Source organism: Enhydra lutris, unplaced genomic scaffold (assembly GCF_002288905.1).
Source record: "Enhydra lutris kenyoni isolate GAN:26980312 unplaced genomic scaffold, ASM228890v2 scaffoldscaffold8, whole genome shotgun sequence".
NCBI lineage: Eukaryota > Metazoa > Chordata > Mammalia > Carnivora > Mustelidae > Enhydra > Enhydra lutris.
In genome coordinates, this window is record NW_019154092.1 from 11,010,392 (window position 1) to 11,034,269 (window position 23,878).

The 23,878-nt window shown below is 46.6% G+C and overlaps 1 protein-coding gene across 1 annotated transcript in view; it reads left to right on the forward strand.

Annotated features, from left to right (window-relative positions):
* LOC111142637 (L3MBTL4, histone methyl-lysine binding protein) overlaps positions 1 to 23,878 on the forward strand; it is a 378,206-nt gene that overhangs the window by 340,619 nt on the left and 13,709 nt on the right. The gene's annotated exons all lie outside the window — the stretch shown is intronic.

The window sequence follows — 23,878 nt, forward strand, 5'->3', positions numbered from 1 at the left end:
GATTTAACCCCTCTCTGCCTCAGTTTCTTCCCTGTAATGGCGTTGGTAATTCTGAGACACATTGATATTTGGGGGGAAAAAAACACCACCAATGAGTAACAAGGACATAGTAGGTGCCCTGTGACTATTTGTTAAGTATAACTAAGGAAAATATTTTCCAAGCTGTGTGAGACACACCAAAGAAGATTTTTTTTTTGAACGCCTCCTTTGCTAAGCAGTAAACAAGATGGACACAGGCCCAGAATCCACACAGCTCACAGCTCGTGCTGGAGAAAGTCAGACCGGCCCCCAGCCCCCAGGCTGGAGAGGGCTCCCATGACAGACGACACCTGAAGCAGGGCTCGCAGTGGTTCCTGGAACCCGGGGGAAGGGCTGGGAGACCAGGATCTGGGAGGTGCGGGGAGGGCTGTGGTTCCTAGCCGAGGGCTGACCCTCTCCTGTACCCTCAGCTGGTGCTGCCACGCTGAGGCTCTGCTGATTTCTTTTAGAGCCATGACTCTTTACAGCCACTAACTCCGTCCGTCTGTCCATCTGTTTACTTAACTTTACCAACACGTGAGTCTCTACAGCTTCCTAGGGCAAAAACATATTTTTTGTTACCCAATAAGAACTTTCATCAGTTAGAAGCTTGTATAAATTTGTTCGCTTGTTGCCAATTCCATTCTTGTGCCATTTGAATAAAAACTGTTAGGAAAAACAGCATTTAATTCATTTTGTGTCCTCGTGGAAAATAATAGCTATAATCACAATTCCACTTGTTAATTATTTTTACTACATAGGTTGAAATAACCAAAGGAATTGTATAAATGCATAATTTTATAAAATTTTTGTTTGAAGGATCTATCTGTGGAATCATTACTATTTTTTTTCCTTTGGTGAACCATGAACAGTGAAGCTCATCTGGTGTAAATGAACAGCTCTGACGATGCCTAATCCTAAGGAAATGGGAAAACAGCAAACATACACAATCATCAGCATGCTCTGAAAGAGGCCTCCCCGTCAGCCCATCAGATTTTAGTTGGGAAATAAAGGGTGAAATCACAAAGCTGCTTCACCACCTATAAATGGGAGCATATTCTCTTTCAGATTCAGTGAAATGACTAAACCCTTGTGTATTCAGTTTGGGGAGAACTGCCAATGGGTTGATGACTTGAGAATGTAGAGTCTTGTCCCAAGATCTATCTAGAATATGCATCCCATTAGGAAAAAACATGGGGCATTCCGTGTCTCCTCAACAGAGCACACGTGTTCCTCAGCCTGGAAGGCCCCAAGTTCTGCCCCCCACCCTGGCAGCAGGTGACCCAGCCCTGGCATCGCCTTCCCTGAGCCACCACCATCTTCTCTATGCCCACCCTTGAACTCTGTAAGTGACTTTGCCTTTGTGTTATTTCATTGCCATAATGAGGCCTTTGAACTTTGAACTCTGGAGGCCATTTTGCCTTTCTTACTGGATCATGAATTCCGTGAGGGCAAAAAATAGGTCTTGTTGATTTTTGTCTTCCAAGCACCTGGCATCTCTTTGGATGGATGGCTGTATTGTTGGCACAGTCTAGAGCCCAAAACCATGCTGTAGAGGATACTGGATAAGAGGGAGGAAGAGAAGTGGTGATGTGAGAGTGGACCCAGCAGTGCGTGGGAGGAACCAAGCCAAGGATGCCCACCTCCAGTGTCCCTGGGGTGGCCCATTCCACCCCAGACTGGGACACACATTTGAATTTTTCAAATGACCTAATATTTTCCAGCTAAGCAGAAGTAGTTCCCCAAAATTCCATTGTAACTAAAGTTGATATTTAAAATTTTATTACAGAGATTTTAAAGATGGGCTAACTAAGTAGAGGGAATTTTTTGGTAACTCTTTGCCATTTTAAATTCATTCAAAATTTGACACTGCTGGCTGTGGCTTTTTCCCTGTTTTACCTCTATCATCGTCCTCTTTCTCCACTCTAGCTACAGAACAGTGTAAGTGTGAGAATAAACGGGTAAATAGAGTAGGCAGCTCTGGTGTAGAAAGAAGGTATTTTGAAGGGTCAGGTGACTAACTTGCAGTGTGACTTGTGGCAAGTCACGGAAAGTCAACAGAACTTTGAATTGTCTATTAACCATCAAGCCCTGTACATCTCAAGGACCAAATGAGAGAGACTCTGCCCTAAAAAAGCTTACTATTCATCCAGTCCTTTGGCTGACACGTACTTAGGCCCTATGTATGCAAGGCACTGTGTGAAGCCTGTGTTACGGGAGCAGAAAACACAGATAGATGCACATTTAAGTACAGCGATCCGGGAAATGAAGAAAAAGGCTAATACTGCTCCAGAGAGGATGAAAGGAATGGATGGAGGTGAGAGGATCCTAAATTGTATTTGGGAGCCAGAAAGGGTCTGTCTGTGGAAGTGCCGTTGCTGCTGACCAAGGAAAGACAAGAGGGGCGGGCATCCCAGGAGGGAAGAAGGGGGAGACGCATTCGGGGGATGCGCTATGGCTAGCCTGTGGGAACAGGGAGGACAGAGAAGGAGAGGGAAATGAGTACATTAGGGAGAAAGAAAATGTTGTTTATTCAATCCCTGGTACCGTGATTTGTACACACATATTTCATCGTCAGCACCACCCTTGACTTCCTGGCCCATGAAAGGTACGCTTTGTCAGCACCGGAACAGAAGCATAGCCCATCTTCATTCATTGGTGGGAAAAACCAAAATAATGTGAACAATATTACAGACTGAAAGGAATTCTCAAGGTGTCTACTGGACTTTCAGGACTGAGAATGTGTAATAACGTGCTAAGTTGAGCTGATGGCTCCCTTTGCTATCTCAGATGAGGTGGCATTTTACAGAAGATGAAATGTGAGTTCCAGAGTGGTTAAGTAACACACCCGGGTCACATAGTTTCACGCTGTAGTAGTCGGATTTGGTACCCACATCTCTGTGACCTGAAAACCCATGCCTCCTCCTCCCACCACAGTATGCCTCAGGCATAATAAGATAATTCCTATGGTAGAAGTATGCAAGCTTGTGAGGAAGCGGGAGGGTACCTCCATCTAGGAAAGAACAGGGACAGTGTTGCAGGGCCTTCATTACAGTGAAGAGTGGGGCAGAGTCACTGGTGTTTTAGCTCCTTTGACCTCCAAAATGCTCTGCTTCAGTAAAACCCTCCTGTCCTCTTAAAGGAAAGGGCTCCGACTTACACCATTCCTCTCTCTGTACCTTAGCTCACATGCACTTAGTAAATGTGATAGATTACTACCCATGCCCAGAAACAAGACAGATAAGGACAGGATCTAGAGAGTCAACTATGTTCATTTTCTTTAGAAGCTCCTTTTTGCCACAGGGAAACATAATTCTGGGTTTGTGACTAAATTCCATTTGTTTGGAGGTGAGGTGGTTCGATTTCACCAGAGTGGAGATGCATTCTTTCCTACAAGAAGGTTCCAGTGTATTCTGTTTCCGTGGATCCCCATGTGAATTAATAGCAGGCAAACACTGCCTCCTCTTTGTTCTCTGGTTTTCTTCAGGTTTATTCCTCCTAAGGAGACACAGATTTCTCTGGGTGAAAGAGTCTCAGGAAATCCAGCAGTAGGCACTTAAGCAAGAGCAGAGCTGTAAAGCAGTTGCCGTTTGAGAAGGTTTATTTTGTGTAGCAGAAAAGGGAACTTGATGACCAGCAGCCAGCAGGACCAGTAACCTTTACCTTAGGAAGCTTCATTTCTGAATCAGAACCCTTGAAGGACCTCGTCCTAGCAGCCCTCCATCACATCACTATCAAAACAGTCTTAAAATCATACCCTGATTATCTTACTTCTCTGTTCCACTGCCTCTCCTGCTCCCATGGCCAAACAAATAGAACTCATACCCCTCCGACTGAGTGTCCCTTTATCGTTGGTGTGCATCCTCTGATGGCTACCTGGTTAGAAACCACAGGCCCACCTCACTGCCATTGTCCAGATGACTGCATCTTCCCCCCTACCTGAACTGTAAGACAGGCCACCACCACTACCACCCCCACCTTCCAGTAGCATCTACCCAAGCACTTTGCTTGGCCTGCAGGGGGATCTCTCCAAACTGATTCTTCACTCAGTCACTCCGTAAGTACTGATTGCGCTCCTGGTATGTGCCGGGCATAGTAGAAAATGATGCTGTGTGCCCTTAGGAGGTCACCAGTCTTCTAGTTTGATAGGCTATGTGATTATGGCCAGCCTCTGTGCTTTAAGGCTTTGCTTTAGCATCACCTAAGAGCTTGTAATAACTATCAGATCAGAGCTCCCCACCAACTATCCTGCACTAACGACATTCCCATGTGAACTGCGTTGCACAGCAGTGTGAGAATTTCTGCATTAAGAGTTGGGGCACCTAGGTGGCTTAAGTTGGTTAAGCATCTGATGCTTGGTTTTGGCTCAGGTCATGATCTCAGGGTTGTGAGATCACACCGTGTGTTGGGCTCTCTGTGTAGTCTGCTTGAGATTCTCTCTCTCCCTCTGCCCCTCTCCACCCATCTCTCTCCTTCCCTCTCTTAAAAAAAAAAAAATTGGGGTGGGCAGTTTGGTTTGTACATTTGCTTTGCTTTATGATGATTATATACCTATAGCTTTAAATCATTTTTCATTTAGCAAGCTTTTTGAGGACTTGTTAATATAAGTTAAACTACTTGATTTTGCAGAACACAACCACCTTATAAATAAGCAAATGCAGACTTACCTGTATTGTTTAAAAGATGAACATTTTCCAGATACGGTTCATGTCATATTTTGCAAATATTTGAGTTATACTTACGTTCAGGGCATGGTACTAGTGCAAAGATTATAAATTAGCATCTGGAGGCCATTTTTGTTCATACACATGTTTGTGTGGTCAACAGGTTTTATCAGTTTTTGATTCATTGCATTCATTAGAAATGAACAGTTTTCCACATAAAAAGCCAGACCTCTGGCTTCTCTTGAAAACTGGGCAGCCCTAGGCCCATTTTCCTGATGCCACAGTGAGCTGGCACTGAGGGTCGTCTCCTGTAAGTGGGAGATGTGCTCTCCTGTTCAGCATGGCCTCCACCTACGTCTCTGGCCCCTGTAAACAGTGGGGTCTGAGAACCGATGCCAGGACCTACCAGCACTCAGAGTGAGCCTGCCTCACGGAGTTTGCCCCATTATAGTTACCTTCAGAGTCTTTGTCAAGAAGTAGCCCCAGTGGGAACGTACCATGGACAAGGACAGAGACATCACTCTCAGCTAACGATTCTCAACCCGGGTGGCAGGAGCTTATAAAAATGCCAGGGCCCACTTCCCATCAGCACTGCCCAGAAATCCTGACTTAGCAGATTTTAAAATCTCCACAGGTGATTCTAACCTGACTTGAGCCCCACTGATCTAGCCCATTTATCTTACTTGCAAAATAAAACTGAAACACATGCCAAAGTCAGAAAAAAATATACGCGTATGCTTACATGCATAAATTGAAAGGATTTATGATGAAGCCTCATTACTCTGGGCATGGATGATTCAACATGTATGACCGTTTTGTCTAGTGGCCTATCATTTACCTTTCTTATCTATAGAAAGAGCGGGCTAAGCAAATGAGCACTGTAAGCGAGATTGCTTTAAAATGCCTTGTAGAGACCCGTTTTTTTTTAAGGATTTGAATTCAGACACTGAGTTAGTCTAAATATAATTTGCATTCCCTATTACAAAAACAAAACTTTGGAAGATGCCAGCAAGCACTGTGAACATGTCATACGGAGCCCCTTCAACAATTGTGGAATGGCTTTATCGCCTTGTCTGTTATCACCTAGTCTAAAATTCCATTTGTGCTGTAATTACTTTAAACTCATGTTTATTACAGTCAGAATTTGACCGTTTATGGCACAGCAGTGTTCATCCAAGGGTGTCATTAGAGGGAAAGTTCTGCTCATGCTGCTGCTTTTATGAAACCATTCCCCTCCCTCAGCCCCCAGATTCACTGGTGCACTCGAGGCCTGGCCAATGGAATCTCTGCCATCTGGGACAGATCGTCTTGATCAGGGGTCTGACAATCACCAGAGTAATTCATGAGATGACTTTAGGCAAGAAATTTCATTATTTCTAATAGCTTATGGTTTGATATTTTAATGTAATTATGCTTAATTATATATTGTAATATGCATGGGCCAGGCTTTGGAACTGGGTCTTGGTAAAATATAGCTAATGGAAAATTTTCCTCCAGTTTTTCTGAAACAAGGAATTAAATCCTAACGTGAAATGGAATGCAAATCCAACAAGCGGTCTCTTGCCAGAGAAAATATTGGTGTAATACATTTGAATGGCCCAGTTTCAGTTCGCTTGGCTAAATCCCCAAATCATACGCTGTTTGAGAATTGTTTCAGAAGTGCTATTGCTCACCTTTCCACTAACCTAGTTTTAGTAATTTCTGCGTGACTTTGTGAATTTTGACCAACAGACAGTCTGAGGGAGGGAGATGTCCAGAGACTCATACGGAATAATGTTATTTATTGCAATCACCGGTAAAGGTGCAGAGGGGGAGAGGTGAAACTCGTGCCTGGGGCAGGTTTGGGGGTCTTGCTGATCTGCGCTGCCCATGGTGGGTGGATGTGAAGACAGAAGGAAGAGCAGGAACAAAAATATTGCTTGTTCCTGTTTGGCACATCTCCCAGGAGCTAAGCAGGGACGGCTGTTTTTGATTCTGTTTGGGCTCTCATTGGGTTTGCAGACATTCGGGGCTGTAACAAGGGAGGACAGTGGACAGGTGTCAGGATCCATGCGAGTTTGCTAAGTCTTAAATTTTATTCTTTCAAGAAATAAACCCATTTTAGAGTGCCCTCCCTCTCTCTGCTCTGTCGCCACTCTCCTCTTCCTGGCACCTTCACTCTTCCACATGGAAGTCAGAATGCACTGAGCAGAAGGAGCACGGGTGCCCAGACCCTTCCCAGCCCCGAGCCTCTTTAGAAGTTCAGTGGCATCTACTGTGGCCGGGTCCCTTGAGGCCGGGCTACCTGCAGCCCGAGCCAGACTGTAGGCCCCAGCCCCAGCCGAGCGGCAGGATCTCAAAGGCACCATTAACAGACAGTTCCAGCCTTCTCATAGACGGGAGGAGATGGCTACTTCTTTTTCTTTTGGGAGTTGCTCACTCCCTGGCCTGGAAGGAAAGGTAGAAAACAAGAAAGGGGTAGTTCCTCACATTTACACTTGTAAATGTCAGGCTTAAGGGATGGTAAGCCGTCCCATACCAGTGACTTAATTCCCTGAACACTCCCGTGTTACTAAGTCCATTTTCCAGTGGAAAACACTGAGGCTCTGGGAAGAGCCTAGATGAGTCTAGATGAAGAGTTTAGATGAAGCTGACACGGCGAATGCGCAGTGGAGTCCGATTGTGGACTCGGGTCTGTCACTCGAGTCCATGGCACCCTCCCTGGCGCTGTGCCGGTCACCACAGACAGATGCACACATTCATGAGGCTCCCCGAATAGGACAAGCTCTCCCTGGGACAGAACTCTCGTCTCGTTTTTAGCAGATTTTAATGGTGCCTATTTTGAAATCTTTGCTTAAGGGTACCTTATGATGTTTAGGAAAGAAAAAAAGAGAGAGACAGAAACCTAGCTACCAGAGGGGAGGAAAGGAGATGAGACCTTCCTCTAGAGGCTTCCAGGGGAAGTGTATGAAAGGCTCCTTCATCTTACGACATTGCACGCAAATGCTGACTGGTACACCTGGTAGAGATGAGGAAATAGCAATAAGTTAATGGAAAGAGCCTCGAGGTGGGAGTCAGGTGAAGGCTGGAGCCCTGTCTCGGCCATTTGCCAGCTCTGTGACTGTGGACAGATCTCTGGGCACCCTGTATATCCAGGACCACGGTGTCCCACAGGACTGACCGGAGCTCAGATGCCATAGCATACGAACCACACTGCAGAGCCTCTGAAACACTGCACAGGGGACAGGGGTTCTCACGCGCGAGTGCTCCTGGCCTGCGGTCTGAGTGGGACAGAGCCAAGGCACGCACCTCCTTCACTGACCCCAGCACCTTCTTATTCTCAGGGGAATCAGCTGCTCTAGCGTAACCATTTTGTGGATGGCTCATTCTCTTTGACCAGGTCACTCTAAATTGCAGACCTAAATCAAGACCTCACCACTGTCCCCTTCAGTTGCTGGCTGGTCCTAGAGAGGCATGTCAGAGTCATCTCTAAACTGTGTCCCTCTCTGAGCCCCAACAACATCTGCTCCCTGGACCCCAGCTGCAAAATCCACCTACGGAATTAGCCTGTCTCCTGGTGTCCCGTCTGCAGTGTCTACCCTTCCTTCAACCCTCACTCAGTGCTCTGCTGTCTGTATTCTATGTCTTTTAGCCCCAGTGCCAGGTACACTAAACTCTGCCCCACACACTTCATGCCTCAGGGTCTCACTACCCCCTCACCTGCCCGGGAGAGTCTCCCTCAACATGCTGGCTTCTGACACCCCCATATCCAGACCAATTGTTGCCTACATGTTGACAATAGTCCTTGTAACTTCAGTACTCAGAAATCACTCAGAAAGGTCCGTGCCATACAGTGGTTGAGAGCACAGACCAGGAAGCCAGACAGCCTCACTGGGGATCCCAACTCTGCCACTCTCTAGAAGTTTTCTTAGGCAAATTCCATTCCCTCTCCCTGCCCCACATTGCTTACTTTAAAAGCCTAAAACAGTGCCTGGCGCACAGAAACCGTTGCATGCATGTGGGGCCTTGTGGGGCAGGCCCCGCCTGGGGAGGCAGAGGGGAAAAGGCCAGGATTTTAGTGCTGGGAACAGAAGGAGCAGAACAGTTTACACAGTATTTAGTAAAATATTTTCCACCTGCAACAGTAGCTTCCCTCGAAGGGCATTTCGGATCAGCCTTAACGAAGGCCGGTCTTCTGGTTGCCCACGGATTCTCCCAGAATCACCTGTTGCACATTCGCCTTTGGTTCAATATTACATACTTGGTGGCCCAGCCCATGTGCTTTGCCTTGGTGTCTTCACTCGTTTGCCTTGTGTTCTCATTTGAACTTTGAGTAGGTAAGAGCTTTCTACTTGAATTTCAGAGCCGTTTATAAATACGCTGCTTAGTTTCAGCCGGCGGGTAAAAGCTTTCATTAAATTGTTCCTCCTTCCCATAGTGCTATTATCTGGAGATCTCAGAAAGGAAAAGTTAAGAATGACGTTTCCTATTTGTTAAGGAAGCCCAGTTTGAGGCCCAAGCTGCTGTTTTCCATTTCCCTACCTATAATTGATTGATAGGACTCCGACCAGTCATCTACACCTCAGTTTTTAAGCCCCTCTGAGAAAATTCTCCTGAAGTCACCTAGATCATTATCCATGATTCAGGACCAAAGTCCAAAAATAATTCAGAAACAAGGTCCAGGTTCACTCTGCATGCAATTTTTTTTAGCATATCCATTAATTTTCTCACCAAGAAAGAAATGGGAACATAAGCAGCATTAGCTGCCTTTGAAAGAATAATAAATGAAAATGAGGGGTGGGGGGCTACCCAGAAGTCTCCCTTTTCTACTCAAAATCGAAAATGTAATAGCCTCTGAAATATTTTGAAAGGCACTTTTTTCCCAAATATTCAATTCTGTCAAGAATTTTTTGCATTGTTACAGTGACATAATTAAATACATGTAACGTTTTCTTTGGAGTTGTATTCACTTCTCAACATCTTCAGGTTTTTGTTGTTGTTTTTAGAGATTTTATTTATTTGACAAAGAGAGAGATCACAAGTAGGCAGAGAGGCAGGCAGGGGGTCAGGAGGAAGCAGGCTACCCGCAGATTAGAGAACCTGTTGCGGGGCTCGATCCCAGGACCCTGGGATCATGACCTGAGCCGGAGGCAGAGGCTTAACCCACTGAGCCATCCAGGCACCCAGGCACCCCAACATCTTCAGTTTTGAAGAACATACTAGAAGCCTCTAAAAAGAGGAAGTCGTAAAAATGACTGAAGAGAAACCATTTCTTGGCAGCGCATACAAGTTATAACAGGAGCTTTGAGTGGGGAGTGTTCTAGAATAAGGCGCAGCTCAGTGATGGGCTTCCGTAGCCTTGTCACACTTCAGAAGTGTAGCCACAATGATTTATCCTGGCATTTCCCCCCAAATGACACTGCTATGGCCTCATAAATGTACAGGGCCTTAGAAAAGAGTTCCAGATGATTTTGCTATTCCCCAGTGAGAACAAAATTTGACACAATGCAGCCTCACTGTGTAATTGAGGTATATTGAGTATGAGGACATCAGCCCGAAAGGAAGACTGCAGAGTGGTGGGCCAGTCTCATTGCCTGAAAATCCGAGGTTACTGGGGAGGCAGGAGGGATCTTCTCGCCTCAGAAACTTGTTGTTTCTCATTTATTTCAGGCACATATTCCATCCCTGCCGCTGTCTTCTGCCACCATTCCATCTTGTTCTCAGTGTTTTCTCTTTCAAATGGTTTATTAGAAGCTCTGCAGAATGTCCCTAAATATCACACCTTTCAACAGACAGGGTTGTGAGAGTGTGGTGACAGCCTCCCTGAGTCAGTCTTCCTCAAACCCAGGCTGCATTACAATGCTCTCCTTCTTTTACGCTGTTTTTAAACCCCACCCACACAAACTCCCAGGTATTAGCAGCTTACCTTTTGTGGTTGATAATTAAGAACAGGATTCTGTGATTGTTTGTGGTGTTGGTGTTACCACCTTATTCTCTTATTAACAGAGATGCAGGTATCTTGTGACTGAGTAATCCCGGAGCATTCAGCTCAGTCCTTCAGACATAACACTATGTCTTTGAGTGACAGCACTTCCACAAGATCTTCAAGAGGAAAAAAGCCTTTTAGAGAAAATTACTGATTCCAAAGGCATTTGCATTTTTGACAGAGGTCCAAAGCGTGGTTTTGTAGGCAAGTATCATTTACTTGAGAAAGCGGTTTCCCTATATCAATGCAAGCATTACCTCCATGCTGGAAATGAAGGCCTTGATGAACAACAGGCTGTTTCTTTGTGAGATGGGCCACATTTGTCATGAGGCTCTCGTAACCACGTCCTGTAAGTCTCTCATATTTCCACATACAGAAGTGAAAGACCCAAGGAAATTGTCACCTTGTCGCTGAGGAATTGGGGCCCTCAGCCTGTTTCCTCAGTTGCCCCACAGTTGTTACTTGAATTTCATACTATGACAGGTTTGAAGTAGTTACCTAGAAGTTACCCTGAAATGGTTACTCAGCATTTACTAGTAGTCATATTTTTTATGACTTAAATACATAAAAAGTAAAATTTTAAAATTCTACATCATTTTATATGTTCACATACATGGGAAATAATAGTCAATTAATCAATTCAGGATAAATCATACTATCTCTTATCCCACCACATTCCTGTCCCTCTAGGCTTGCCTGTGATAAATGTGACAACTTTGATGCAATCTTGTGCACTTTTTAAAAATGGAAATTAGACTGTCATTCTGCGAGGTATTATGAATGTATCAATTAGGCATCTGCCCCAAATACCCTGTAAATACAATAGGTTCATAAACTTGACTCTTCTGAGCTATAATTTATCCTGGTTACTTTCTGAATCTGCAAAGAACATATTTTTCAGCCTGTATTTTCTAGAGGCGTGCCCACTGGCTCTGTGGTGGACATTTTCCATGACATTTTCCATGACGTCTGGGAGACTCTATGCAACCCAGGCACCTGAATGGTTCCATTGGTGGGTCCTCTGGTTCCATGCTTCTGCATGGAATTCTGACTGGACAATGTGAATTTCAGGTGACAGAGATCCTGGTTCAGACTAACTGTATGTTCTTGGCTCCTGTGCTAACACATCATCAAGAAATAACCTCCGACTGTGTCCACAGCTTGGTGGATCTGGGAAATCACCTCTGCACAGCGCAAAGAACACTCCCCACCCCCACCCCCCACACTGAAGGAAGAGAGCACATTGCTCTAGGCTGGCACTCAAGAGGTGTGTCGGGAAAATGTGCAATGGGCAGGGCAGCAGGAGCAGGACCAAGGTGCAGGGGGAGTGGGCAACCTGCATGGGAAAAGGGGGGCACAGGTGTTGCCCAGATGGAAGTGGATGTCTCCGTAGGCTGGCCTCCCGATTTTCAAAAGGAGGTTGAAATGCAGACTGTAGTGGCAGATCTGGTTCCTTCATTATCTCTTTGCTTCCTAATTTGTTTTTAACTTGTGCCAGGTACTTCTTCTGCCAGCTAAATGTTTGGAGTTCTTTTCCTTTTTCCTTTTGCTTCTTTCCAACACACACACACACACACACACACACACACACACACACACACACAATGTGAGAACAGTAAAAGCTTTCTGTTTTCTTGAGGCTAATAAATTAGAAAAAGTCAGATGTATTATCTGCACATATTGGCATCAAGTGAAGTTCGTTTCGGGACAGAACATAAATGACGGAACGGAGCAGCTTATATGGGGCTTAAACCCCAGTTTCTGACAAAACTTGAATCCTGTAATGAATAAAAGCTTATTCCATATTTTTTGCTTCTCCAGAATAAGTTGATTTTCTTAATTGCTGGTATAGTGTTTCTTTTCATACTTCTAATAATTTTTAAGGAAAAGGCTGAAGTCTATAAAATACCAAGCTTACTGATTTCTTCTTATAACTAGGAGAGCTAGCCTTAAAATTATTTTCTGCTCCGCCTGTATGTCTTCCAGTCTTCAGGGTCCACTGTGCTGTCTGGGATCGACAGGTGAGCCTGGGGCCAAGGAGGGTGAGGACCCAAAGGGGGCGAGGGCGGTTCCTGCCACAGTGCGTGGGAAAATACACAAGCTCTGTGAATATAGGAAAAAACAGGAACACGGGCAGGAGGGGCTCACCGGAAAGCCAAGTAGTAGGGAAATATGGTGTGGGCGCTAACACGAGCCGTACTGCACGAACAGCTGCCACCAGGGCTTTCTGCCTCTCTGGCCCTCGTCTCAGTATTTACGAGAAAACCAGAACAAGGACCACACAAGCAGCAGCCTCTCCTGGGGGCACCGTTGTGACTTGCCTCCCTGAAAGCAGGGAATACATTGGAAATACGTACAACTCCCAAGAAAAGGAAACATCCCCTGAGCTGCTTCCTCATTGAATTTGCCCAGAAAGGAAATGTGAGAAGAAGCCCACAAACTAATGTGTCGAGGTGTTTTCAACGAAAGAAAGGATCACAGGAACACATAAGAGGGGGCGCTCAGTGTGGATTCACAAGGGGCAATCTGGCTTCTGCCAAGTGCCTCCCTCTCCCAGAGCAGAAGACAGGCGAGGGAACGTGCCTCAGAATGGAAACTGCTGGGCCTTTGGGGCTGTCCCAGGCTGGAAGAGTTCCCCCAGGACCATTTGCGAAAAAGAACAGCTCCTCCACAGGGTGGATGGAGCACAGAAGCCTGTGAAAACAGGCCGACTTCCAAGACACACAGACCCATCACTTGGACCTCCGAGCACCCCCACGACACAGGCTGATTTCTCTGATTCTGTGAACACGTCAGCACCTCCATGAGGGGAGCCCTTGGCACTGCTTTGGAGGGAGCGTCTGTGCTGAGCTCCTTGCCAAGGAAGGAGACAGCTCTTCTTGCCAGAGACGGGAAAGGATGAGCAGCAGTGCTGAATTCCCCAGTTGAAGTGGGTGGGTCCCTGGGCTCATGCACTGGGGGCTGCTGTCTTCTCCCTCCTGCCAAGCTGTCCTCTCCAAGGCTCAGAGTGCTTCTTTGATCAGGTCTACACAGTTTCCAGGTAGAGTCCCCGAAAACATGTTTATTTTGAGGTAAGTCTGGCAATACTCCCAAAGATCTGTCTGGAGATCTGTTGTCTTAGTGGTGCAGCACTAAGCACTTTATAAGGCTTTCCTTATAAAGGAGAGGCACCTCTGTCTTCCCCAGAATGATCAGGCCCCACAATCCCTGCCTCCCCAAAATGTCACTTTTGCCTCTAACACTTTATACAGAAATCCGGAGGCAGTGACAGAAAGAAACTTCGGGATCGGAGGAAAGGAGTGCCCCTGCTGTGGTGGGCTCTGGGGTTGGCATTCCACCCCTGCCATTGCCTGCTGAATGTCTTTTGCCAAGTCCCCTAGGGTGTTTGAGACCCTCGAGAGCTAATAGCACTACCCCCACGAGGTCAGGTGGAGAAAATAAAACCATCAGTAAGAGGCAACCTGCAAACAACTGTGCTCTTGGTTCCCAGCTCACTCCAAGTCCAGACTGGTGCCAGCAGAGGGCTCTGAAGCGCCCCCACCATGGCACTGGCAGCTCCGGGGCCCATCCCCTCAGGTGCCATTTTGCCATCCTGATGGAGAGCTGCCGGCTGGTGTGCACAGTGCCCTGCCCTGGGCTGGCTGGGCTTCACCGTGAACCTGGCCACCGTGGAGTCCTCAGGAACTGTTCAACCCAAGGTTTCCCTGAGGTTGGGCACCCAAGGACTCCTTGCTCCAGCAGTCCAGAGGTTAGGAATGGGGCAGTGCAGAGAAGGAGGAGGCGAAATCCAATGAGGTGTTCCCTGAGGGCACGAACACAGTGGGGAGCCTCAGGCTTTCCATCAGTCAACACCTATCATCCTCCCTCCTCAGGATTTCTGCCTGTCCTGCTGCCTGTATATCAGCAAACAGCTCTTGAGCACCTGCCCTGTGTCGGGGGCCACGCTAATACGCTGCGGGGTGGGGATGGCACAGAGAGAAAGGACAGAGGTGTCTTCCCCCCTGGAGGTAGATTGTGTAAGATTTTCAGGTTTATGACGTATTAGCTCACTCGTTGCTCCCCACCCCTACATTACCGGAGATGAGAAACAGCCGAGGGAGTCAGGAGCCCAGCACACTCCCAGGCCTGGGCTCTGACACTGGTCCCACATGCTGCCACCCTAGGTGCCCCCCACCAACTCAAATCCACCGGCCTCCTTCCAATCCCGAACCACCATCCACAGCTGGGATTAAGAGGGCAATTAAACTGTTCCTCACACTCGGTACTGTTTTCTCCCGTGCCACACTGACACAGGTCTAAGCAGGGCAGGGCATTTCAGACTTGCCAGTGTCCGCTCGAATAGGGTGTGCTCTTGTGACTGCACGCAAAGAGCAGGGATAGGAAGTGAACAGGTGCGGGGGGCAATTTGAGAAGAGAGACTCCATTTCTTGGTCAAGTTGGCACCAGTGTTCTTTTAATTATGGTCTCACGTCTGCAAGTGAAAGGAAATGGTCTTGCAGAGGATAAAAAAAAAAAATACATGCTGAGCGATTGGGTTGTATTCAATCAAGAGGAGTTAATTAATGATGTCTCAAGCTGTGTGAAGCAGATACTAAACGAAAAGGTCACCCTTTCAAAATCAAAAAATATGCTGCACTGAAATCTTTTATTGGATGACAAACATACCAAAAGTTAATATGGATTTCTCTCATTTTCGTTGAAGTGAAACCAGGGGTATCTGCTTCTCAAGTATCAAAATTGAGATGTTAGTTAGATTCCATATCACAAACAAGTCTCAGCCTTTTCAGTAATGAGTCTATTTGGCAAACGAGAGCCCACAGGATAGAAACTCATTGTTTTCCCTGGCACAGAGCGAGTTAGCATTTGCCACCACGTTATTTGTCTCTGCAGTACAATTCCTCAGATGGCTCAGCGCTCCCATCAGGTAGGAAGCACCTGGACTCCGCCATACCATGTGTCAGATTGGTGCCGCCCGCAGGGATGCAAGGAGGAACAGGAAAGGACTGCTCTTGAGTTTATACTCCACGAATCAAGACCGCAGAGCAAACAGACAGTCTCTGTATAGGGTAGCAAGTGGTGGGGGCGGTGTGGGAGCGACCCTGACCAGGCAGGACAACACTGCTGAGGGCTGAGGACAGTGAGGAGGCCTGAGGACCTCCATGCAGGGAATCCTAAGCGAACTGACGGATAGACTCCTGGCATTGGAGACCCCTTACAAGAGAGTTTGCTGCTGTAGGATCAAAAGGAGGAGCGGAAACCCTGCCCTCGGGAATAAAAGCTGGCAGCTGAATCCTGTCACGGACGAGGGGACTGAGTCTTATTATGGGGAGTTAGTATTATTCGCCACTCCCCCTGCTTGTGAAATGACATGTCCCATCGGGATCTGGTTGTGTTTGGCTATAAACTGGTCAAAGGTGCCTTTGTGAAGGCAGCAAGGCCAAGAGAAGCCAGGAGGGCTGTGTCCCACGGGCCAGCAGTTGAGGGGCAGAAAGAGCCAGCTGAGGACCCGAGGAGATGTGGAAGACACTGAAGGAGGCGCAGCCTTGAGTTCCTGTGGCAGGGCTGGGAAGAGAGAGCCGTGCGGGGGAGAAATGGAAGACTGCAGTGTCTAACAGAGGGTGGATACAGTTTGGGTGCTTGCTGAGTAGGAGCTGCGAGGAGACGCTCAGTCAGTAGGGAAGAAGGCCAGCAGTGGGCTGTGGGGCTGGATGGCCACCCGTGAGGAGCGCTGCTTCTCGGTCTTCAGAGATGTGACAATGAGGACAGGCAGGAGGGGTGTCAAGGGGACAGGCCAGTGTGGTGGCACCTGCTCACAGGGAAGGCAGGCCTGGAGGACCAGGGACCGTGAGCTGGGGGCACTGGGTTTTCACTGAGGGAGCAAGGCTGAGGAGGGTAGGCCAGTTGGCTCTGAACGGAGGTGATGAATTATAAAGCCCAAAAATGGGGTCTCAGAGGAGGCTGGTCTTTTCTGTGACAATCAAGGACTCTCAGAAAATGGCAATAGGAAGTCTAGAAACTTCAAAGCTCTGTGTCCATCCTCCCCCTAGGACCCACTCACCAGGGAGGAAAGAGAGGAGCTGAGTTACCACAGGATCCTTGAGAATTTAGTGATTTGGGGGTGTACTGCCACACTTTTAGAGAAAGTGGCTTGAAATCTCAGTGGTTCCTGATCTGGTTTTGAAAGCCGCCATTCTTTGCATTTGTAGTAAATGAAGTTAGTTCCTACTTGCCCAATACATGCATTTCTTCCTTCAGTCATTTATTTACCAACTGTGGAGACAATGAACATCCTCTGTGTGCCAGACCAGTGTACCAGTGCACAACTCCGGCATCCCGGCCGGTTGACTGGAGCCAGGATTCGAGCTCAGGCCGCCTCTCCAGCGGCACTCCCCAACCCAGGAGGGCAGTCTCTAATCTCCAGTCTTCTTTCTTCCTCCACCCTCAGGCTTGCAGTGGCTGGGGTCGTGCAGGCCACCCGGAGCGGTACGATTATCATGGTAGCACAAGGAGTCCCGTGGACTCTAGTCAACCCCCTGGACTCCCCACACGTGGCCCAGATGCCACAACTCTGCACTCTTCCACACGGTACTGTCCAGTGGAAATACGCTAGCGGCCTGCGAGCTCCAAGTTATCTAGCAGCCACGTTTAAAATAACAAAAGAAACAAGAAAAGTTCATTGATTGGCACTTTATTTAACCCGATATATACAAAATATCATTTCACATGTAAATCAAGATTAAAAAGTGTAAGGGCATATTTTACATTATTATTTTTTTTTGTAAAAGTAATCAAAATCCAGGACACATCATTCACTCACAGCACATCTCAGGTTGTACTATCCACATCACACGTAGTCAGGGCCACGTGTGGCCAGTGGCTGCTTTGTGGATAGTACACAGATCTAGAACATGCAGCATTCTTCATTCAGCTTCTGATTCTACTGATTGGCCCCCTGGGAAGTCCCAGACATTTCTGTGCTTCGTCTCCCACATTCATATAAAATCACTGCAGAACAAACAGGTTTGTGATGAGGAAAGACAAAAGACGAAGAACCACGATCACAAAGCGCTCTGCAGATACAAATGTATGGGTTCTAAATAATAAGGTTACAAAAAAATGGAGCACGGGACAACAAATCACCCCACTTGCTAGGAGTAGAAGTTAGGGGTGCAAACCTGCCATGGGCAGAGGGCCTGCTGGAAATGGACCTCCTGTTCAGGCGTATTCCTGAATGCAGATGTTGTGTGGTTGTCTCGTCTCCCGATGCTGTTTGGGTTCCTCTTGCTCTGGGTTTCTTTGTGTTTTGAGGAGCCTGGGGGGTAAAGAAATAGAAATGGAGGGACTGAGTGAGTTCAGCCTGGTCAAATCAAGAGATGAGGAGGTAGCATAGAAATGACCGCGCCCCCCCCCCCCCCCCCCCCCCCCCCCCCCCCCCGGGCTCCTGTGTGGCTCAGTGAATTAAGCCTCTGCCTTGGGCTCAGGTCATGATCCCAGGGTCCTGGGATCAAGTCCCACGTCCGGCTCTCTGCTCAGCAGGGAGCCTGTTTCCCCCTCTCTCTCTGCCTGCCTCTCTGCCTATACTTGTGATCTCTATCAAATAAATACAATTTTGAAAAAGAAAAAGAAAAAGAACTGACACCCCAAGGCCCTTAAGAACAAAGGCCTGAAACCAGGGGATCCTGAGAAGAAATAATGTTGCCAAGTGCAAAGCCCATTCTGAGCCCTTCCACACTTCCCCACAGAAGTCGCTCCTGGGGCACAAGGCTGCAAGCAGAGTAACCCCTCAGGAAGCGATGGGTAAATTGAGGAAAGTCTGACAGTGATTGTCACGGTATACAGTAATCAAGGAAAAACATATCATACTGGGACCCATTGTCATTTTATTTTTTATTTGCTCCTCTTTAGAGCAGAGAACACAGCAGAATTGCTACCCCTTTCATTGAAGAGAGGGTTGCTTGTGAAATGAGTCTCTGCAGTTAGTGAGATTAAAAATAACTCGAGGCCCAGCCGTGCAGCCTCTGGTTACCATTTATGACTCACTTGCTTCAGTTTTGTTGTACGCGCCTTTGTGAAGAAACAACCATATTTTTAAAGAACATTTCCATAAAGGATTTTTTCCCTTTGTGGGAGAGGAGCAGAAGCTGGGAGAATGAGAGGGGCAGAGAAGAAATCAGGGACCTACTTTCATGTTATTTGCAAATGAATTAAAATCTTTTCCTCTCAAAATCCTTCAGATTTTGCTGAAGTCTGTAGGATGGGGAAGCTGACTGTGCTCATACCATGTCCTGCATCTGTCTGCTCATGACACCCAAGAGGCAGGCCTGAGTCCCACAGCCTCCACACCTGGGCAGGTCTGGCTATCCCCGTGGACTTGGAGCAGAGGGCCTGTCTATGCCCAGCTAGGGTTTCCCCTTTCAGAGCAGATGGCACTTGCTGTGGAGACTCCTGTCCCATCAGAGAGTCCGCTGGATTCCAGCAACTTGTTGCCTCTGCAAGAAAGGCATTGACTGACTATTTCTGGAGATGGAACTATTTATTTCCTCCTCTCTGAATGCTGCTGAATGGATATGCTCCAAGTACCAGACCAAGTCTCCTGGTGTTCTAGTTAGGGCCTCCCCTCCCCTAGAGCTGGACACACAGCTGAACGTGCTGGCTGCAGAAACTAGTGGGTGCTCCAGATCTCAAAGTGCCTGGGCCAAAATCAGTAAACACACCATAATATATTTTTTAAATTCATAAAGCCCAAAAGAAACACCCAGTGAGAGAAAAATGATATCCAAAAACTTGTTACAACCAAACTGTTCTAGAAACAGCAAACCGCTGAGGTGACAAGTACTACATGCTCAATGTTTTCTGGAAGGGGAAAGATATCTTAAGTGTAGGGATGGCTTTCTTTATTGTCATTCACACGTTGATGTTAGAGGCAAAGCCAGGATTACACATGCATTTCACTTTCTGACCCAAAAGGCATTTTGACTAATTAAAATATTACAACCTCTAGTAGGAGGGCTGCTTTCACAGGCTGAATTTTCTTGGCTGACTTTTAGGGGAGTGGGTAGGAACCCCTTGCCGCAGTAAGCAGTGTAACTGGGAAGCATCCCATATCCCTCAGCTGTGTTAGGGGGATACTGGGGCTGAATGCTGGGCCTCGTAGATGAAGTAAATAAGTCACCCAGTTAGGAAGCCCCCTTCTGTCCTGTGTTCGTGGTGGACATCCTTTTGAATCCAGAAGCCTCTGTTTACTCAAAGAGCCCCAAGACAAATGATCTGATTCTTTTCACTTGACAATAGTTTCTGAAGACAGTATATACCTTCATCACAGGCTTCTGCTTTTTAATTTATTAGCAACCATTTAGGGAGTATCTAATATGACGTGAGCTGTGCTGGGCTCGGTAAAAAGTTAAAATCAGTGTGTTCGCATTTCATAAAAATGTATGCAGATTTTTAAGTGGGTATTTTCAAAAGCTTAATTTTATGCACAGAATTTAAAATGATGCAAATCACCCCACATTTTAAAAGTCTGTCAAGAGCCACATAATTTGAAAGCTGGCAGGCTGAATGTATTTTAGCGGAATGACTCGGTTCCTGCACATTGGCACCCGTGTGCCCGGGCAAGATGCCCTAGCCGGCGTCGGCAGTGGCCGTGGCTCCCACGCTCCTTTCCTCCCACTAGGATTTGGCAGACAACTTTTGTGACCCCGACACTGTCATTCTGGGACCACTTGGGTGTGCAAGCTGAACATGGCATGAAGCCCTTGAGTTTCAGTCTGTATTTTAGCTTTCATAGGTTTTAGGCATATTCAGCCACACTGGCTTTGGAAATCTTCTATGTCCAAACATTCCATTAGAAGTTAAAATATCTTTGTATCTTATGTTAAAAAACAAAATTCAACTTTAAATTTTAAAGATCTCATTGGCTTTCTTCAATGATTCATGAATTGAACAACATCCTCTCTAGCAGATAGAAAGTGATGTAGGAAAGATGTTAGGGTTCGAAGTCGATGGCCAAGAAAGAATTCTTGAAACGTCTTTTGTGCAAAGGTGATTTTATTAAAGCACGGGGACAGGACCCATGGGCAGAAAGAGCTGCAGTGGGGTTGTGAGGAGTGGCCCATTATATACTTTCCGGTTAGGAGGGCGTTAGAGATAGTGTAAGCCTCTAAGGAATTTTGGAAGCAAGCTTTCCAGAACTATAAAGGGTCTAGCGATTGTAGGGAAAATGTCATTTCTTATCGTCTAATAAAACCTTAGGAGACCCTTCAGAGGTATATTGGTGGACCATATGCTTGGGGGATGATTGCCAAAACTTATCTTGGGGGGGTTTAGAGATAAAGGAAGTTTCCAAAGAAATTTTTATACATGAATTTTATACATTTTTATACTTACAGGATCCTGGGTGGGGGGTGGGGGGGTAGGGGTCATGGTTTTGGGCTAGGATTGCCTTTTGACCTTAGCAAAGTATTAATGTTGAAGTAGTTGAGTCCCTAGAGGAATGTTACCCTGCCTATTTTAAGGACTTGTCAGGGGGATCTAGGTAGTAAGGAAATTTAATAATTTTTCTTCTGCCTTTGTTTCCCATATCAGAGAGGAGTTCCAAGGAACTGTACAAAGTGGATTTTTCAGGCAGAAGGGGACAGGGACAAGCAAAGAATGGGTTGTTTTGGTCACCTTTGTTAGGGGGATGGCAGGGATCCAGCAGTCAGATTACCTCACAAATGCTCACCAGGAAATTCCAGACTGACTGGTGGAGATTGCGCTCCTGGGAGAGGCTGAAACTGCAGCTAGGCCAGGTATTAAGTCTGGGTTTGCTGATGTGGGGCTGAGCACATACGACTCCGTTTTGAGCCTGTCTCTTTTATAATATTTGTAACAGTAATGTCATCCCTCACATGTATTGAATACTTATCATGTCCCAGGAGCTGTTGTAATGCTGTCAACTCAGTGGGATGTAAGTATTATTATTACCCCCCTTCAAACACCTTGATATATGGAGGCTAAGTCACTCAGCAACTGTGTGGGTGCCGGGACTCATGAGTAGGCGAGCTGGTGTGGACCCTACCCTTCCCCCATTGCCACAGTCCTCTGACACAAGACCTATCCTAGCATTCTCTCAGCCAGACATGAGGATCTCACCCCAAAATCATCAGCTTTGGAAGTAGTTGGACCTGGTAAATGATACAAAAAAGGCAAGACAAACCACCACAAAATGCTCTCCAAAATCCATTCCCTCTTTCCTGTTACTGCTAGAAAATTAGTCTTCCATGGTGTTAACTTTGAAAAATGGATCATCCCTCCACAGGGCATCAATCCTGACCTCAAGGAACTTACAGTCACATTTAGAGGAGCCCTTACCCTTTAATGGATGGTTCGGATATGCTGGGGACCACACTATGCCCTCATTCGCATTCTCCTTCCCCCTCCCACCAGCTCTAGATGGTACATGTTCTGGACTCCAGTCCCGCCTTCGAGTTGGCAGACTGGTTATTCCAAATTCCTGCTCTCAGACTCCCTCCCTAACCTAACTTCACGTCTTTTTGAGCCCAAATACTCACCTTTCAGGCTTCCCGTCTCATTTTATAGAGTTAATAATAGTGTAAATACTATTTGTGCATGGGATGTAACTAGTTCTGGCAGTCATTCCCCAAAACATGAGGTTGTAGGTAAACAGACAAGAGCCCTTATACCCATGAGAACTCAAAGCCAGGCAGGGGACTGGTCACCCAGCACACTGGCAGCAGACCTTTCCCGCCTGCCATGGGAGGACTCAACTTTGTCATATAGAACCTATTCTCCATTAAGTCCTGTCCATCCTTCGAGAAACCTAGCTTTCACCTCCCTTCGAGCGGATAGTTTGATTTAAATAGGAACACAGTTAACTGAATTAAAAAACTAGAGACAACATAAAGCCTCGTGTGTTCAAGCATGCAGCACACAGTGCAAGGTCCCCCACCTGTCGTTGGAACCTGAAGTCCACCTTGTTCATTGAACTGACCCACGGGCCCCATCTTCCAGGGCCCGGAATCCTGAGAAGCAGTGCTGTTTGGTGCTGGTATAAGCACACCTTAGACAGATTTCCAGGTGTACCCCTTGGCATTCAAGGAAGTATAATTCTGCTTCCAGAATTACAGTGTGGAAAATGTTCTTGCTGGGGAGCACAGTCATTCTTTGACAATTTTAATGCCTTTGGCCTTTATTTGTACATCACAGAAATCTATTCACCATCCCTTCACATCTCTGTACTTCCAAAACATAAGACTCGTTAACGGTGTCCTTTGAGAGTCCTGCTTTGAGGTCTGAATCCCTCTGAGCAGATAGGGTTAACTCCTCATTGCCCAGGAGAGCCCTGGGTGGTCTTGACTCTGCGGCCTTGACCTCAGACACTAGGGACCCTTCTGCCCCCTGGGTCTTCAGGGCTGGCTTTGTACATGCTCCTTGTCCAACCTGACACCTTCATTAAGGAACAGTCACATTTGTAAACATGCTGGCTTTTCCGAGAAGATGTGAAGTTCTGCTTCCAAACCGGCAGGCCTGTATACTGTTGGCTGATCTACACGGAGGGAGATAACCTATTTACATACTAAAAAGGTCAGTGTTGGACAATCAGCATTTAGAGATGAATTTGCTGCTGCTTGCAACTGGAGCATAAGAATTTGGGAGAAGGTTGCAATTTTGCTGTCTCTCTATCTGTGCAGACAGCAGGCATCGGGAAATATGCAGGATGTCTGCACCCAGCACTCAGGGTGGTGATGAATGGGCTTCGTCCTGGTTTGGGACCTCTGATTACGAGAGCGTGTGTGACCATGGGACCATGCCAGGTGCAGGTCAGCCTCACCTACTGAAAACTATACAGAAATATTTGCATAATAGCATTTCAGACTCTGTTAGTAAAACATAAACCATCATAATAGAGTTTAAATTATGTGGCTACTGCTTCCTTGTCATTTGCACTGGGAAAGGTTGACTTCTAGAAGGCTCAAAACAATTTTTTATGGTCTTAAAGTATTTTAGAATAGCAGTTGCTTTATTTTGTTCATGTGTGCTGAAAGCATCTTAAAAAAATGACAGTACAAAGGCATGAGTTGGGTTTTCTCTGAAATCTTTGTAATGTTTTTGTTCCTTATCCATTTATACGTTCAAAGCAAAATAACTAGGGAATTGAATTGAGATCTCTGGCTCCATCTCAATGTTGGGATAGAACTTAAGAGTCAAGTCACTCTGGAAGGTGGAAAAC